The following is a 16282-nucleotide window of genomic DNA, read 5'->3' as shown; positions in this document are numbered from 1 at the left end:
ACCCTTTGGGTACGGAACCTTAAAAACGACGTGCGGATATGTCATTCTTCTCTCCTCGGTACTCGTGAAGCAATGACATACCTTCCGCACTAGCAACGAAATATTATTCCCAATTTCATTTTATTCGTTTCAAATCTGAATGACTGATAAAAATAGTAGTTTATGTGACTGCTACATAATGAAAGACATCAATATTCGACGATGGGTTTATGAAACGAACGAAGTTAGTTTTATAATACAATCACGCGAGTGTTTTAATGCCTAATTATGTACAGTTACATACACTGCTTTATCTACACACATATCGTGGGACGTAATTAATGGATGACTCCTAGTTAACGTAATTAATGGATGACTCCTAGTTAAGTTTAGTATTATGTTACTACCTGTGAGTTCCTATAATTGGCTTTCTGTATCCATTATAATTTCTATGGTATTGTCATAGCTGTTGGTTCTCCAAAAAAAAAAAAATAACTTTGTGGGACAGATATCCAGTTAGGTAGGTACCTATCTATATTTTGTATGTAGCGTGTTTAAATATTTTGTGTTTCTAGGTAGTAAATAATACAGACAACGGGAACGAGATGGAGCCCGGACAGGAAGGCGAGGTAAACGTTGATTGGAAATAAACATCTTGGAACTTTTTTATCTTATCCATGCGGACTGGTACATAATGAAAGACATCAATACTCGAGTGTGGGTTTATGAAACGAACGAAGTTAGTTTTATAATAGAATCACACGAGTGTTTTAATGCCTGATTATGTACAGTTACATACACTGCTTTATCTACACACATATTATAAACTTTCTATGATATATTCACCAACCACATTACAACCGACACTGGGGCACTTTGCTCCCTGGCGGAACTCGCGGACATGAAGTGACGTCTCCGAAATATCTTTATTACACGAAACGTTTATATAGTTACTTTAAAAACAACAAATATTTTTTTTAGTCATAAACTAGTTAAAAGATAAACTGTAGGTACGTCAAATGGCGGCAAATGAAAAGTTTTTCCACGCACGTCACGCATCCGCAGTTTTTTTTATTCAGAGACAAACTAGAGTCGGGTTCGATTGCCATATTGTTCGATACCAACTAACATGCGAGATTTGTCAACATTGTATCGTCGGGTGAGAATAAGTTTGTGCCATACGCCACTTACATGGTTTGTAGGAGAGCGAAAAGAAGCAAAAAAAATATTGATCGGAAAGTTTTACATTTAGGTAATATTGAACGTATATATCATTTAGGTATATATGTTTACTATTTATAGTACCAAATAAATACATATTGTGAATACAGTGGTAATCATGAAATAAAAGCATTTTTATTTTTGCCATTATGTATAATGTATGACATGACACAAAAGTTGTGGATATGTCACACTTTTGTGATAATTTTCTGTTGACTGACTGTAATTATCCTATAAGTATAGTAAATTGCGGATATGGCACAACATTTTTCAAAAAATGTTTTTTTGTTTTCAAAAACCGATAGTGTCAATTATAGCATATTTTTTGTTATTTTAGGAATCATTAAAAAAATATTTTCTCAAAAATGGATATGGCACAAACGTATTCTCAGCCGACGGTATGCAATTGACATTTTATTTTGAATAAAACGTCATATCGACTTTTTTTATCAGAGATATTCGAGATTTGAATGTCATTACCAAATCGATTTTGATAAAGTAATGAAACGAATACAACATTTCCACAGATGAGATATTTGCTGTAACAAAACAGTTTATCGTAATGTGGGCCATTATTTACGGAATTTGAAGGCATCATAGAGGATTTATGATATGTGTGTAGATAATAGTACGTGAGTGATTTATAGACTCGAGTTGGCAATATTATTACGCCCCAAGTTACACACAATGTTTTTCATCACACTTGCGATACAAAAATTAAGTATACTTAAAGACAAAAAACTATTAATTATGGCACTAGAAACTTCATAACTCCCTAGGGAGAACGCTTTTTCTATAACTCCCGCTAAACCTGCGTGCAATTCCACAGTTACTGAGCGAGTGTGATGAAAAATATGTTACACAATTTTAATTTGTGGTTGTATGCTGAATTGGCTTCTGCCTTTCATGCCTAAGTTACGTCAAACTATAGGAAGTACAGGATGTTTATTAGTCACCTGCAATAATTAACGGGGTGAATATACCTACGACACATAGGTAATACTGAGCAAGTTTTACCATGGGACCAACCCCCAAAATGCGGACAAAAATTGTCTGTTTTATATATTTTCGCTGTGCTCCTGTCGATATTTTGCATGTGAGAGTCAATTTTTTTTCTCGTCGGGGTAGGTCCTGTAGTAAAAGTTACTCTGTATGACCTATAATTTACCCGGTATATAAATTATTGCAGGGGACGGGGGGGGGACGGGGCCGGGGGGGGGGGGGGGTCCATATCCCAGTCGTCTAGTGAAACTAACCGTGAATCATTCAAAACTGTTATTTTGCATTTTAGAAGCTTTTTACGTCGTTTCACCTGTCCCGTTCTCTGTCTGTGTGTGGGTCTGTAATCAAATCTTGCAAGTTAAATTTGGCCCTTTTCCCGGTTTCCGATGAAGTCGAAAATTAATAAATGATAATAAAAAATAAAATAAATGATTTTTATTTTTTAGATTTATTTATTTTATATGTAAGTCGGGGGACAATGCAATATTATGATATCATCGAGCTGATCTGATGATGGAGACAGGAGGTGGCCATAGAAACTCTGTGATAAAACAACGCAACCTAATCGTGGTTAGTTACAATTATCGCGATGAGCATTAATTGTCTGTGAAAAAAAAAGTACAGTCAGCGATAAATGCTAGTACCTACTAAAAATGAAATTTTTGCCTAAACGTAATTTATTCGCAAGTGTGATTTACATAGGTCTCTATTAACTCTCCTTTATAATTTTACCCGTGCACTAATTATTTTCCGGTTATTTTAAGATAACACTCGAAAGACTAAAGACGGTTGAAGAATATTGTCTGAAAAACTCAAACGAGTCTTGTAGCTGGCTGTGTAAACTGACGTCAGTTGGAATTGTAAGTTTGATGTATTTTTTATCACGGATGTACACCCATGCAGCTGCAATAGTGCATGGCCACTTTATGATCAATTGGATAGGTGTGTTCCATATAAAAAAAAACATTATCTTTTGACTCTACCGTGCCTCTTTATATTTGAAACTGCTGTAAGGTGCAGCGGGACAATTTCGACTGCGGGGTAATTTCAACTAATCGAAATATCTTCCATGTTTTACATTATTAACTAGAGTACCATACATGTCCAGATAGCGCAAAAGATGTGATGTGTGTGTTGTGTGACTCTAGTTAATAATGTAAAACATGGAAGATATTCCATAGTTGAAATTAATCCGCAGTCGAAATTGTCCCGCTGCACCTTATTTGTAAAACAAATCCCACCAAAACATGTTATGTAAAGTGTTGCCAAGACTAGGCGCATAAAGCTTTTACACTAAAAAGTTATCAGATCCCGTAGTAGGTACCAAGACTTTTACTCTGTCATTCCTAACTTTATAAGCTCTAACAGTATAAACCCAACATCTTGGTCAAATTGTACGGCTTGGCCGTTTTGTTACTACAATAAAGAAACAAATTCATTTAAATAAGGTTATGTAATGTGGCTGCTGAATCCCCCATCTATAATGTGGGAATGCCCTTTGTGTTGTATGTCTCATGTTTTATTAAAATAGTTATCTGTTTTTGCAAAGGGGCAAAGCTGTTGTTTAACCGCTCGTGCTAATATTGATACCCGAGCAAGCGAAAGATTCCAAATTTGAACCACGAGCGTAGCGAGTGGTTCGAAAAATAGAATCTTGAGAGTTGCGAGGAATTTTACACAAAATTTGCTCACGAGTGAAACACAAAATTTTTCACCACACTAACCCGAAGCAAATTATTATTAAATGTAAAATATCAAATTCAAATGAATGTTTTTAATTAAATATTTATCATCCAAAATCAATTTTACCAGCAAACATAAGAAAACAACTCAAAATCTGCATTAGATTATTTTATCTTACATGTGAATAAAATGCAACTTTGCTATCAGTTTTTGAAGTGCAAAGTAAGCCTTTCCGAGCTGGTGTGCTGAAAACATATTTCTTAAGTTATTTTTTTTTAATTAGGTACCCAAGCATATCCAAAGCTAAAGCGACTATAGAAGAAACTGCCATAGGTATAGGTTAGGTATCATTGGACGCGCGAGGTATAAAGTAGTTACATTAGTGTCATCATCATCATCACCATTGGCCACGTCATCTATTCAGATGATTGTTGCAGCGTCGGGTGTTGCGGGGAGGTTGATTGCAACGTCTGCGATGACTGAAGAGTCCTATACCAGAGCGGCATCGGCATCTCCTGCCACACTTGCCACAGCAATCACAAGCATGATGAGAGTCTAGGGGAGGAGGTCTGGCAGCGCGGAGTCTTTCCTGCCTGAGTTTGTCTGACGGCCAAACTATGACACTAATAGGACTGGTTAGAGTCTAACCAGTCCTATTAGTGTCATAGTTTGGCATGTTGCTTCTTCTATCTTCTTAATAGTTTGTACTTTACAGATAGATGAGCACGGACGGTACGTGGAGAGTAAAGGGATAGAATACACTAAGAATATCATTGCACCTCGTATGGAATCAGAATTTCCTGCAGAACAGCTCGAGATCAAATTGCATAAATTGAAACAAATCCCTAAACTATGCAGCCGTGGTAAATATATACACTTATTTATTTACCCCCTTATTCATAAACGTTTACTAAAGTTGACGTGCAGACGTGATGAACCGATTAATTATGAAAATATTATTAGAAGAAAAGGAGGATGACGATCTTTTGCTTCGTTACTTTTACTGTGGAGCGAAGCCAACCCAACTCAATTTTCAAAAGTAGGATAGGGTAAAGGCACTTATAGCGTCTTAATAAAAGCATTTAAACGAGAACGATGACAAATTCAGGAGCTTTTGTCGGTTTAATATTCATTTTTTAGATATTCTGAGTATTGAAATAAGCTCAAAACCACGTGCGATCGCAGCGACTGCGCGACAGTGCTTGCGCAGGCGTAGGACGGCCGCTATCGCCGAGCGATACTGACGCGGCGCCACTGTCGCTGCGATAGTGACGCTGCGCTCGGAAGTAAGTTCATACATTTCCATACTGCATAATACTATCGCTCTGTCGCCGCGTCAGTGTTGCTGCGTTAGTGTCGCCGGAGCCGCTTTGCTCGAAAGTCTACCTTTTAGTAAAGGTTTATGAAATAAGGGGGTTAGACTTTATTGCACTAAAAAAACATATAATGTAAAGGTAAACTTAAGGCATGGGCACACCGGGTGTGTGTGCGGAGACGACCGACACACCGCTTGCGTGACGTGTGCGTGTGCGGTTCTAACATTCTAGCGCACGCGCACGTGCACGTCTAATACGCACACGCAACCGGTGTGGCCTGGCCGGTGACTTACTTTGATTTAAAAAAGTATGTAAATGGTAGTCTACCATATCAAATGCTTACTTTGATAATGGCATGTTACTGAAGTAGCTGGCAGACGCGGGGTGTACACCGCGGACGATTGCATTTCTCGCCAGCTATATGCGGGATAGGCGCCAGTACGAGTACGTAGATTGTCCAGGGTACAAGTCGAAGCCGTACTACACGAGGTCAGGAGTCAGTCAGGGCAGTAATTTAGGTCCAATACATTTTGTTCGGATGATTAATGACCTCCCAGGTGTAGTAGAGTCAGAGTAAGAAACTCAGAATGTTTATTATTTGCTAACGTATGTTATGGATGCTAGAAAGATGTAAAAACAACAGTTTAGCGGAATGTCAGTTTACGAAATGGTTTGTACAAATTACAGAGAAATTCAGAATAATTTGTTTCTACTACAAATGTGCCTTCACCAAATGTTTTAGATAAATGGTAGGCCTATAAGTATTATAAAAACGTTCTTGACTTTGGTTGGCCGAAATGGGACTCTTACGATTTTTCCTCATTTTATCTCCAGGATGAGGTTGATCGTTAGTGCTGGAAAGCTGTAATTTGGTATGGGGATATATAAATCAATCAACTCGCCAAGGTGGTAAATAAAATCTCTTATCCCTTAAAAATATATCTAAGGTAGAAGCTTTATAACTTCTACATTAGCTATACTAGCGCAGAGGCCTTAAATAACAGTCCAAACTCCAAGGTCCCAGAGCTCCCAGACAATACATACTTATTTCCTCGTGAATAAAATGTATGGGATAAATTAGTATTAGTAAGTATCCAAACATAAAACCGCCTAGGGATATGCGTGGGATACGGTGCTCTGAACACCGTAGTCTTGACTTCGTGCTTGGCCAAATAATTGGCGTTTCACAATATGTGAAACGCGAGTGAATTACCTTTAAAAAACCCGTAGGGGTCGGATCAAAAATTAAGTAATTAGACCGACTCACGCTTGACTGCATATTTTTAATAGGTTTTCCTGTCATCTATAGGTATAGAACTATTTTGTACTTATATTTTTTTCAAAATTTTAGACCCAGTGGTTTCGGAGATAAAGGTGGGGGAATGGTCATTTTTTGGCTATTTTCTTAAATAACTTCTAAACCATTTATTTTAAAATTATAAAAAAATATATTTGAAATTCACAAAGTGAGCTCTTTCATTTGATATATAACAAGGTATAGTTTCAAAAACATTATTTTTTATTTTTCTCATTTATAATTTATAGTTTTTATATTGATTTAAACTAACACGATTTTCACGCATGCATAATTTTAAAACGACTTAATTGCGTAAAAACTTACGTTTATTTATGGCTTGACGTTTCGAATGTGACGTTACGTTCGTGGTCACAGACAGACTCCAGGCAGGCAGGTTTTTATAGTATTTGTTCATTATTAATGTATGTGGGTAGTTTTGCATAACGTCGGGATGTATTTTAAATTCATTATGTACACGCAATATACCTACTTTTACAGAATTTTATACCGTGAGCAACTATCGCGGTAACCGAAGACAATATTTGCTTATTTACAGTGAACGAGCATATCACTATGGGCTGCCAACGAGGTGACGAAGTGCTAGAGTGCATAAAAGACGAACTTAGGAAGGTAAGCCCAGTTACAGTAGAATCAGTTACAGTAGCGAAAAAGTTTGAATAACCTTTTCTGTAGTAAATTTTATGTTAATTATTCATGTACCTAATAAAACATTTTTTGCTATTGGCCATCGTTTACGAGTTCTTTTCGAATGACTAAAAAAGGGGACCTTAGAATTTATTTTCTCCCTTCAATATTTTTTTTAAATATTGATCCTAGCGAAATAAGTAGCACTTATTTTATAGTTTCAAGTTTCTTTATTTGGCCAAGTAACAAAAACAGGTTACATCTAGCGAGTCAAATACAGGTCATTGCCTAAACTAATCATGCAATGTCTTAATAGGTAGATAAAATTATATAAATCAAAATTTATTATTAACATAATAAATGATCAAATAGGTACATCAATTTCATAGAATGTAAATAAAATGCTTAGAATTATTTTATATGAGAGAGTCATTATTTTTCATTTTATCTGTGAATTCAAAGCAACGTTTAAGTTTACTTTTAAATTCTGTACATGTTATTTATTCGTTATTTGTAAATGCAATAGGTTGTAAAAGGTAACTTTTAGGGAGATACCTTGCTTAAATGTTTTTATTAGCTTTGTCGTAGGAACACATAGCTTATCCTTATTACGCGTGTTATATGTGTGTATGTCTTTCCGTGTTTTAAAATCATTTTTACTTCTATGGATTTCTAACAGGCTATTAAATATAAATAATTAAATTACTGTCATAATTCGACTTTTTATAAAGAATTCTCTGGATGAAGTGCCTTTGCGTAAACTAAATATGGTTCTTATAGCTCGTTTTTGTGATATAAGAATTCTTTGTATTCCAACAGCATTGCCCCAGGTAGTTACGGCATAATTTAGATGAGCGTGAACAAGTGCGTAGTAAGCCGATATAAGTGTTTTACGATTTATTGAGGGCCTCAGTTTTAATAGTGCGTAATTTACAGAAGCAATTTTATTACAAATTTTGTCAATGTGAAATGAGTGGTTTATTTTATTGTCAATGTGATATCCTAGAAATATTGTGTTAGTTACATTTGTTAATCCTATGTCACTAGTATTTATGCTGTCAATTTTATTTTTATTTAGGTACGTCAGTATTGTAGTTTTGGTTGTAGTCAGAGTTTAAAATAATTCCGTTAGCATTAAACCATATCAATTAGGAGAGGGAAGGAAGAGTCCTGCGGCTATCTACGCGGGAACAGGCGCGGCCTATTCAGGACTCGGTCCTACGGGAAGCCCGGGGCGAACGCGAGGACGCACGCCGCCACACCGGGCTGAGCAGCCGTTGTTCCCAGCTCGGGCTCGAAAGTTAGGGATGGGTAACTCAGGAGTGATAGATAAAAAAGATATATATCTTTCTCTTTTCATGAATCACTCTTCTTGTCTTTACGAATCCGAATGTATCAGTATATCCGTACAGCTCTCACTGCCTCGGCAACAATTTACTAAAGCGATAAGCGATGTCTCGGTCGCGCGTCGACCGAAGTAACACGAAAGAACGACAACAGCGGTCGTTCGGGCGGGTTCGGATTCGGACGCGTCATTCGCTAAATATTCTATGAGAAGTAGATACATTAAGTATAGTGTTTCTCGCTCGCTACTACCACTACTCTCTCTCTCTCTAACATACACACACACACACACATAAGATGACGCAAAATAGTCAGCAAGCGCCGATACAGTTGCGAGCGGGACAACTGATATATACGGATAAAGATATTAAAGAGTGATACATAGCCCAGTGATAAAAATATATATATCACTCTTTTTTTCTTTCTATTGACACATTTCGCCCATCCCTACTCGAAACATCGACTGCCTCCCGCTGCTCGGTGCGCGCCGCTTATATAGGTGCGCGGCGCCGGTGTCCGCGGGGTGGGGATGCGGCCGCTGCTCTGCCCATCGCGCATCGTGCTTCACCGCTCCGGTCGCCGGCGCGTTGTGACGTAGCCGTGACGTCACAAAATAATTATGGTAGAAATGGTATTTCTCTAAATAACGTTTTATTAATTTAAAATGGTTTTCGGAATATTAGTAGGGGGTCATCCATTAATTACGTCACACGTTTAGGGGTCGAGGGGGGTCAAGAAAATGTGACATGTTGTGACAAGAAGGAGGGGGGAGTCACAAACTTTGTGACGTCACTTTCACTTCATCAGTAATTTTATTCGCTGTACAGTTAAATAACAAGGTTTTGGAACGATAATCATTTTTATTAGTTAAATTTTCTTCCATAATCAGTTTTTGGTTATAAAATTATTAATATTTTGAGTAAAAATTAATAATACGTAATTCGATCTTCCGGTTTCGTTGAAAAATTGTGACGTCCCACCAGGGGGGAGGAGTTTGCAAAATGTGACCAAGTGTGACAAGGCCCCCTCCTTGGGTCAAAAAACCTTGAAATTCGTGTGACGTAATTAATGGATGACCCCTAGTTAACTTTGTGGGACAGATATCCAGTTAGGTAGGTACCTATATATATTTTGTAAGTAGCGTGTTTAAATATTTTGTGTTTCTAGGTAGTAAATAATACAGACAACGGGAACGAGATGGAGCCCGGACAGGAAGGCGAGGTAAACGTTGATTGGAAATAAACATCTTGGAACTTTTTTATCTTATCCATGCGGATCGAACGAGCTCGAGATTCGAAAAGTAGAAATAATATAAAAAATTCTATATTCCAAAAAAAAGTGTAATGTTCAAACTTTTACACATTAGCAAAAAGATGGCCGCCGCTCTCTTGTGTGAAAAATAACTGTTTCATGACCCTTGCTAATAAAGCGTGGTATTTCACACGCAGGTTAGCAGGAGTTATAATAGTACATTTCGATGCTAGGTCGGAAGGTATGTCATTACTTCACGAGTACCGAGATATAGATATAAGACTCGGGACGAGTGAAGAATGACATTTCCGCACGTGTATCGAACGACGTTTTTTAATACAACTGCGAAAAAATAAAACAATATTGTTAATCGTACACTAAACAAAAGTGACAGCTCGGTTAGACGTCGTCTTTAAGTATATTATATCTATGGGCGTTTGGCAGCTATTCCGTTCCATTCAGTCAACTTATTAATTGTGTAGTGTACTGGCATATGCTGTAATGCCGTGTAAATGTATTTAAATAATTAAGAACGGAATTTTTAATAATCAATATTAAATAATAAACGTGTTATAATGATGAGGAGGTAAGTAATAAAATATGAAATAGGTATATTTTTCGTATACTTACATTAACAGTAGGTTTTTATGCTGATTACGTTTAAAGGAAACTAATATTAACACTCATCAATAAGTAGTCGTGAATTGGAACAAGACAGTCTAAATTTAAAAAAATTGGAAAAGTAAAAAGCACTAGTTCCAGACAACCAACTGTCCGCACGTAAAGTAGCACTTTTTGAGCAAATGTATTAAAAATTCATTATTTAATACAGTTGCTCAAAATGTTGAAATAGATTTTTAACATCTCCAGACATTTGTGAGAAGGCTGCAATTGCAAATGAGAGTGCTTTGCCTGAAAAATCTAAAAATAAGTAAGTTTAGAATTCCTTAGGTACTTGTTTTTCTTATTTTAGGCAACTGTTTTAAAAATCCAGGCAAGTGCGAGTCAGACTCGCGCACGAAGGGTTCCGTACCATAATGCAAAAAAAGGCAAAAAAAAAACGGTCACCCATCCAAGTACTGACCCCGCCCGACGTTGTAACTTCGGTCAAAAATCACGTTTGTTGTATGGGAGCCCCCCCCACTTAAATCTTTATTTTATTCTGTTTTTAGTATTTGTTGTTATAGCGGCAACAAAACAGAAATACATCATCTGTGAAAATTTCAACTGTCTAGCTATCACGGTTCGTGAGATACAGCCTGGTGACAGACGGACGGACGGACGGACGGACGGACGGACGGACGGACAGCAGAGTCTTAGTAATAGGGTTCCGTTTTACCTTTTGGGTACGGAACCCTAAAAACGTCGTGCGGATATGTCATTCTTCTCTCCTCGGTACTCGTGAAGTAATGACATACCTTTCGCACTAGCATCGAAACGAAATGTACTATTATTCCCAATTTCATTTTATTCGTTTCATATCTGAATGACTGATAAAAATAGTAGTTTATGTGACTGCTGCATAATGAAAGACATCAATACTCGAGTGTGGGTTTATGAAACGAACGAAGTTAGTTTTATAACAGAATCACACGAGTGTTTTAATGCCTAATTATGTACAGTTACATTCACTGCTTTATTACAGCCGACACTGGGGCACTTTGCTCCCTGGCGGAACTCGCGGACATGAAGTGACGTCTCCGAAATATCTTTATTACACGAAACGTTTATATAGTTAGGTACTTTAAAAACAACAAATTATTTTTTTAGTCACAAACTAGTTAAAAGATAATCTGTAGGTAGAGACAAACTAGAGTCGGGTTCGATTGCCATATTGTTCGATACCAACTAACATGCGAGATTTGTCAACATTGTATCGTCGGGTGAGAATACGTTTGTGCCATACGCCACTTACAATACATGGTTTGCAGGAGAGCGAAAAGAAGCAAAAAAAATATTGTTCGGAAAGTTTTACATTTAGGTAATATTGAACGTATATATCATTTAGGTATATATGTTTACTATTTATAGTACCAAATAAATACATATTGTGAATACAGTGGTAATCATGAAATAAAAGCATTTTTATTTTTGCCATTATGTATAATGTATGACATGACACAAAAGTTGTGGATATGTCACACTTTTGTGATAATTTTCTGTTGACTGAGTGTAATTATCCTATATAGTAAATTGCGGATATGGCACAACATTTTTCAAAAAATGTTTTTTTGTTTTCAAAAACCGATAGTGTCAATTATAGCAAATTTTTTGTTATTTTAGGAATCATTAAAAAATGATTTTCTCAAAAATGGATATGGCACAAACGTAATCTCAGCCGACGGTATGCAATTGACATTTTATTTCGAATAAAACGTCATATCGACTTTTTTTATCAGAGATATTCGAGATTTGAATGTCATTACCAAATCGATTTTGATAAAGTAATGAAACTAATACAACATTTCCACAGATGAGATATTTGCTGTAACAAAACAGTTTATCGTAATGTGGGCCATTATTTGCGGAATTTGAAGGCATCATAGAGGATTTATGATATGTGTGTAGCTGTAGATAATAGTACATGAGTGATTTATAGACTCGAGTTTGCAATATTATTACGCCCCAAGTTACACACAATGTTTTTCATCACACTTGCGATACAAAAATTAAGTATAAAGAAAAAAAACTATTAATTATGGCACTAGAAACTTCATAACTCCCTAGGGAGAACGCTTTTCCTATAACTCCCGCTAAACCTGCGTGCAATTCCACATTTACTGAGCGAGTTTAATGAACTATTAATTATGGCACTAGAAACTTCATAACTCCCTAGGGAGAACGCTTTTTCTATAACTCCCGCTATCACATATCCCAGTCGTTACAAGTCTAGTGAAACTAACCGTGAATCATTCAAAACTGTTATTTTGCATTTTAGAAGCTTTTTACGTCGTTTCACCTGTCCCGTTGTCTGTCTGTGTGTGGGTCTGTAATCAAATCTTGCAAGTTAAATTGGCGCTTTTCCCAGTTTCCGATGAAGTCGAAAATTTGCATGCATATGTAAAAAATAAAAAAAATGATTTTTTATTTATTTATTTTTTTATATGTAAGTCGGGGGACAATGCAATATTATGATATCATCGAGCTGATCTGATGATGGAGACAGGAGGTGGCCGTAGAAACTCTGTGATAAAACAACGCAACCTAATCGTGGTTAGTTGCAATTATCGCGATGAGCATTAGTTGTCTGTGAAAAAAAAAGTACAGTCAGCGATAAATGCTAGTACCTACTAAAAATGAAATTTTTGCCTAAACGTAATTTATTCGTAAGTGTGATTTACATAGGTCTCTATTAACTCTCCTTTATAATTTTACCCGTGCACTAATTATTTTCCGGTTATTTTAAGATAACACTCGAAAGACTAAAGACGGTTGAAGAATATTGTCTGAAAAACTCAAACGAGTCTTGTAGCTGGCTGTGTAAACTGACGTCAGTTGGAATTGTAAGTTTGATGTATTTTTTATCACGGATGTACACCCATGCAGCTGCAATAGAGCATGGCCACTTTATGATCAATTGGATAGGTGTGTTCCATATAAAAAAAACATTATCTTTTGACTCTACCGTGCCTCTTTATATTTGAAACTGCTGTAAGGTGCAACGGGACAATTTCGACTGCGGGGTAATTTCAACTAATCGAAATATCTTCCATATTTTACATTATTAACTAGAGTACCATACATGTCCAGATAGCGCAAAAGATGTGCTGTGTGTGTTGTGTGACTCTAGTTAATAATGTAAAACATGGAAGATATTCGATAGTTGAAATTAATCCGCAGTCGAAATTGTCCCGCTGCACCGTATTTGTAAAACAAATCCCACCAAAACATGTTATGTAAAGTGTTGCCAAGACTAGGCGCATAAAGCTTTTACACTAAAAAGTTATCAGATCCCGTAGTAGGTACCAAGACTTTTACTCTGTCATTCCTAACTTTATAAGCTCTAACAGTATAAAGCCAACATTTGCTACAATAAAGAAACAAATTCAATTAAATAAGGTTATGTAATGTGGCTGCTGGGTGTACAGCGAGCTACAAAATGGCATAGCCATTTTATTAACGAATCCCCCATCTATAACGTGGGAATGCCCTTTGTGTTGTATGTCTCATGTTTTATTAAAATAGTTATCTGTTTTTGCAAAGGGGCAAAGTTGTTGTTTAACCGCTCGTGCTAATATTGATACCCGAGCAAGCGAAAGATTCCAAATTTGAACCACGAGCGTAGCGAGTGGTTCGAAAAATAGAATCTTGAGAGTTGCGAGGAATTTTACACAAAATTTGCTCCCGAGTGAAACACAAAATTTTTCACCACACTAACCCGAAGCAAATAATTATTAAATGTAAAATATCAAATTCAAATGAATGTTTCTAATTAAATATTTATCATCCAAAATCATCATTTAAAAGTCAATTTTACCAGCAAACATAAGAAAACAACTCAAAATCTGCATTAGATTATTTAGTCTTACATGTGAATAAAATGCAACTTTGCTATCAGTTTTTGAAGTGCAAAGTAAGCCTTTCCGAGCTGGTGTGGAGAAAACATATTTCTTAAGTAATTTCTTTTAATTAGGTACCCAAGCATATCCAAAGCTAAAGCGACTATAGAAGAAACTGCCATAGGTATAGGTTAGGTATCATTGGACGCGCGAGGTATAAAGTAGTTACATTAGTGTCATCATCATCATCACCATTGGCCACGTCATCTATTCAGATGATTGTTGCAGCGTCGGGTGTTGCGGGGAGGTTGATTGCAACGTCTGCGATGACTGAAGAGTCCTATACCAGAGCGGCATCGGCATCTCCTGCCACACTTGCCACAGCAATCACAAGCATGATGAGAGTCTAGGGGAGGAGGTCTGGCAGCGCGGAGTCTTTCCTGCCTGAGTTTGTCTGACGGCCAAACTATGACACTAATAGGACTGGTTAGAGTCTAACCAGTCCTATTAGTGTCATAGTTTGGCATGTTGCTTCTTCTATCTTCTTAATAGTTTGTACTTTACAGATAGATGAGCACGGACGGTACGTGGAGAGTAAAGGGATAGAATACACTAAGAATATCATTGCACCTCGTATGGAATCAGAATTTCCTGCAGAACAGCTCGAGATCAAATTGCATAAATTGAAACAAATCCCTAAACTATGCAGCCGTGGTAAATATATACACTTATTTATTTACCCCCTTATTCATAAACGTTTACTAAAGTTGACGTGCAGACGTGATGAACCGATTAATTATGAAAATATTATTACAAGAAAAGGAGGATGACGATCTTTTGCTTCGTTACTTTTACTGTGGAGCGAAGCCAACCCAACTCAATTTTCAAAAGTAGAATAGGGTAAAGGCACTTATAGCGTCTTAAAAAAAACATTTAAACGAGAACGATGACAAATTCAGGAGCTTTTGTTATATATTTGAAATTCACAAAGTGAGCTCTTTCATTTGATATATAACAAGGTATAGTTTCAAAAACATTATTTTTTATTTTTCTCATTTATAATTTATAGTTATTTATAGTTTTATATTGATTTAAACTAACACGATTTTCACGCATGCATAATTTTAAAACGACTTAATCGCGTAAAAACTTATGCGTTTATTTATGGCTTGACGTTTCGAATGTGACGTTACGTTCGTGGTCACAGACGTCTGTCTGTGACCTGCCTGCCTGGAGTCTTCCAGGCAGGCAGGTTTTTATAGTATTTGTTCATTATTAATGTATGTGGGTAGTTTTGCATAACGTCGGGATGTATTTTAAATTCATTATGTACACGCAATATACCTACTTTTACAGAATTTTATATCGTGAGCAACTATCGCGGTAACCGAAGACAATATTTGCTTATTTACAGTGAACGAGCATATCACTATGGGCTGCCAACGAGGTGACGAAGTGCTAGAGTGCATAAAAGACGAACTTAGGAAGGTAAGCCCAGTTACAGTAGAATCAGTTACAGTAGCGAAAAAGTTTGAATAACCTTTTCTGTAGTAAATTTTATGTTAATTATTCATGTACCTAATAAAACATTTTTTGCTATTGGCCATCGTTTACGAGTTCTTTTCGAATGACTAAAAAAGGGGACCTTAGAATTTATTTTCTCCCTTCAATATTTTTTTTAAATATTGATCCTAGCGAAATAAGTAGCACTTATTTTATAGTTTCAAGTTTCTTTATTTGGCCAAGTAGCAAAAACACGCTACATCTAGCAAGTCAAATACAGGTCATTGCTTAAACTAATCATGCAATGTCTTAATAGGTAGATAAAATTATATAAATCAAAATTTATTATTAACATAATAAATGATCAAATAGGTAAGTACATCAATTACATATAGTGTAAATAAAAGTATGCTTAGAATTATTTTATATGAGAGAGTCATTATTTTTCATTTCATCTGTAAATTCAAAGCAACGTTTAAGTTTACTTTTAAATTCTGTACATGTTATTTATTAGTTATTTGTAAATGCAATAGGTTGTAAAG

General features: G+C 36.2%; 2 long non-coding RNA genes across 2 annotated transcripts; both read left to right on the top strand.

Moving 5' to 3' along the window:
* Positions 1-552: 552 nt before the first annotated feature.
* LOC134668273 (uncharacterized) lies at positions 553-4654 on the top strand. The gene is made up of 3 exons (XR_010098761.1): positions 553-608; positions 2967-3062; positions 4601-4654. It is a non-coding gene; the product is annotated as an uncharacterized LOC134668273 (long non-coding RNA).
* Positions 4655-9652: 4998 nt separating this feature from the next.
* Positions 9653-14857, top strand: LOC134668275 (uncharacterized). Its single transcript, XR_010098763.1, has 3 exons — positions 9653-9708; positions 13146-13241; positions 14804-14857. It is a non-coding gene; the product is annotated as an uncharacterized LOC134668275 (long non-coding RNA).
* Positions 14858-16282: the final 1425 nt, after the last annotated feature.

The sequence above is a fragment of the Cydia fagiglandana genome, chromosome 10 (genome assembly GCF_963556715.1).
Source record: "Cydia fagiglandana chromosome 10, ilCydFagi1.1, whole genome shotgun sequence".
Lineage (NCBI taxonomy): Eukaryota > Metazoa > Arthropoda > Insecta > Lepidoptera > Tortricidae > Cydia > Cydia fagiglandana.
This window is presented reverse-complemented; position numbering and strand designations above follow the sequence as displayed.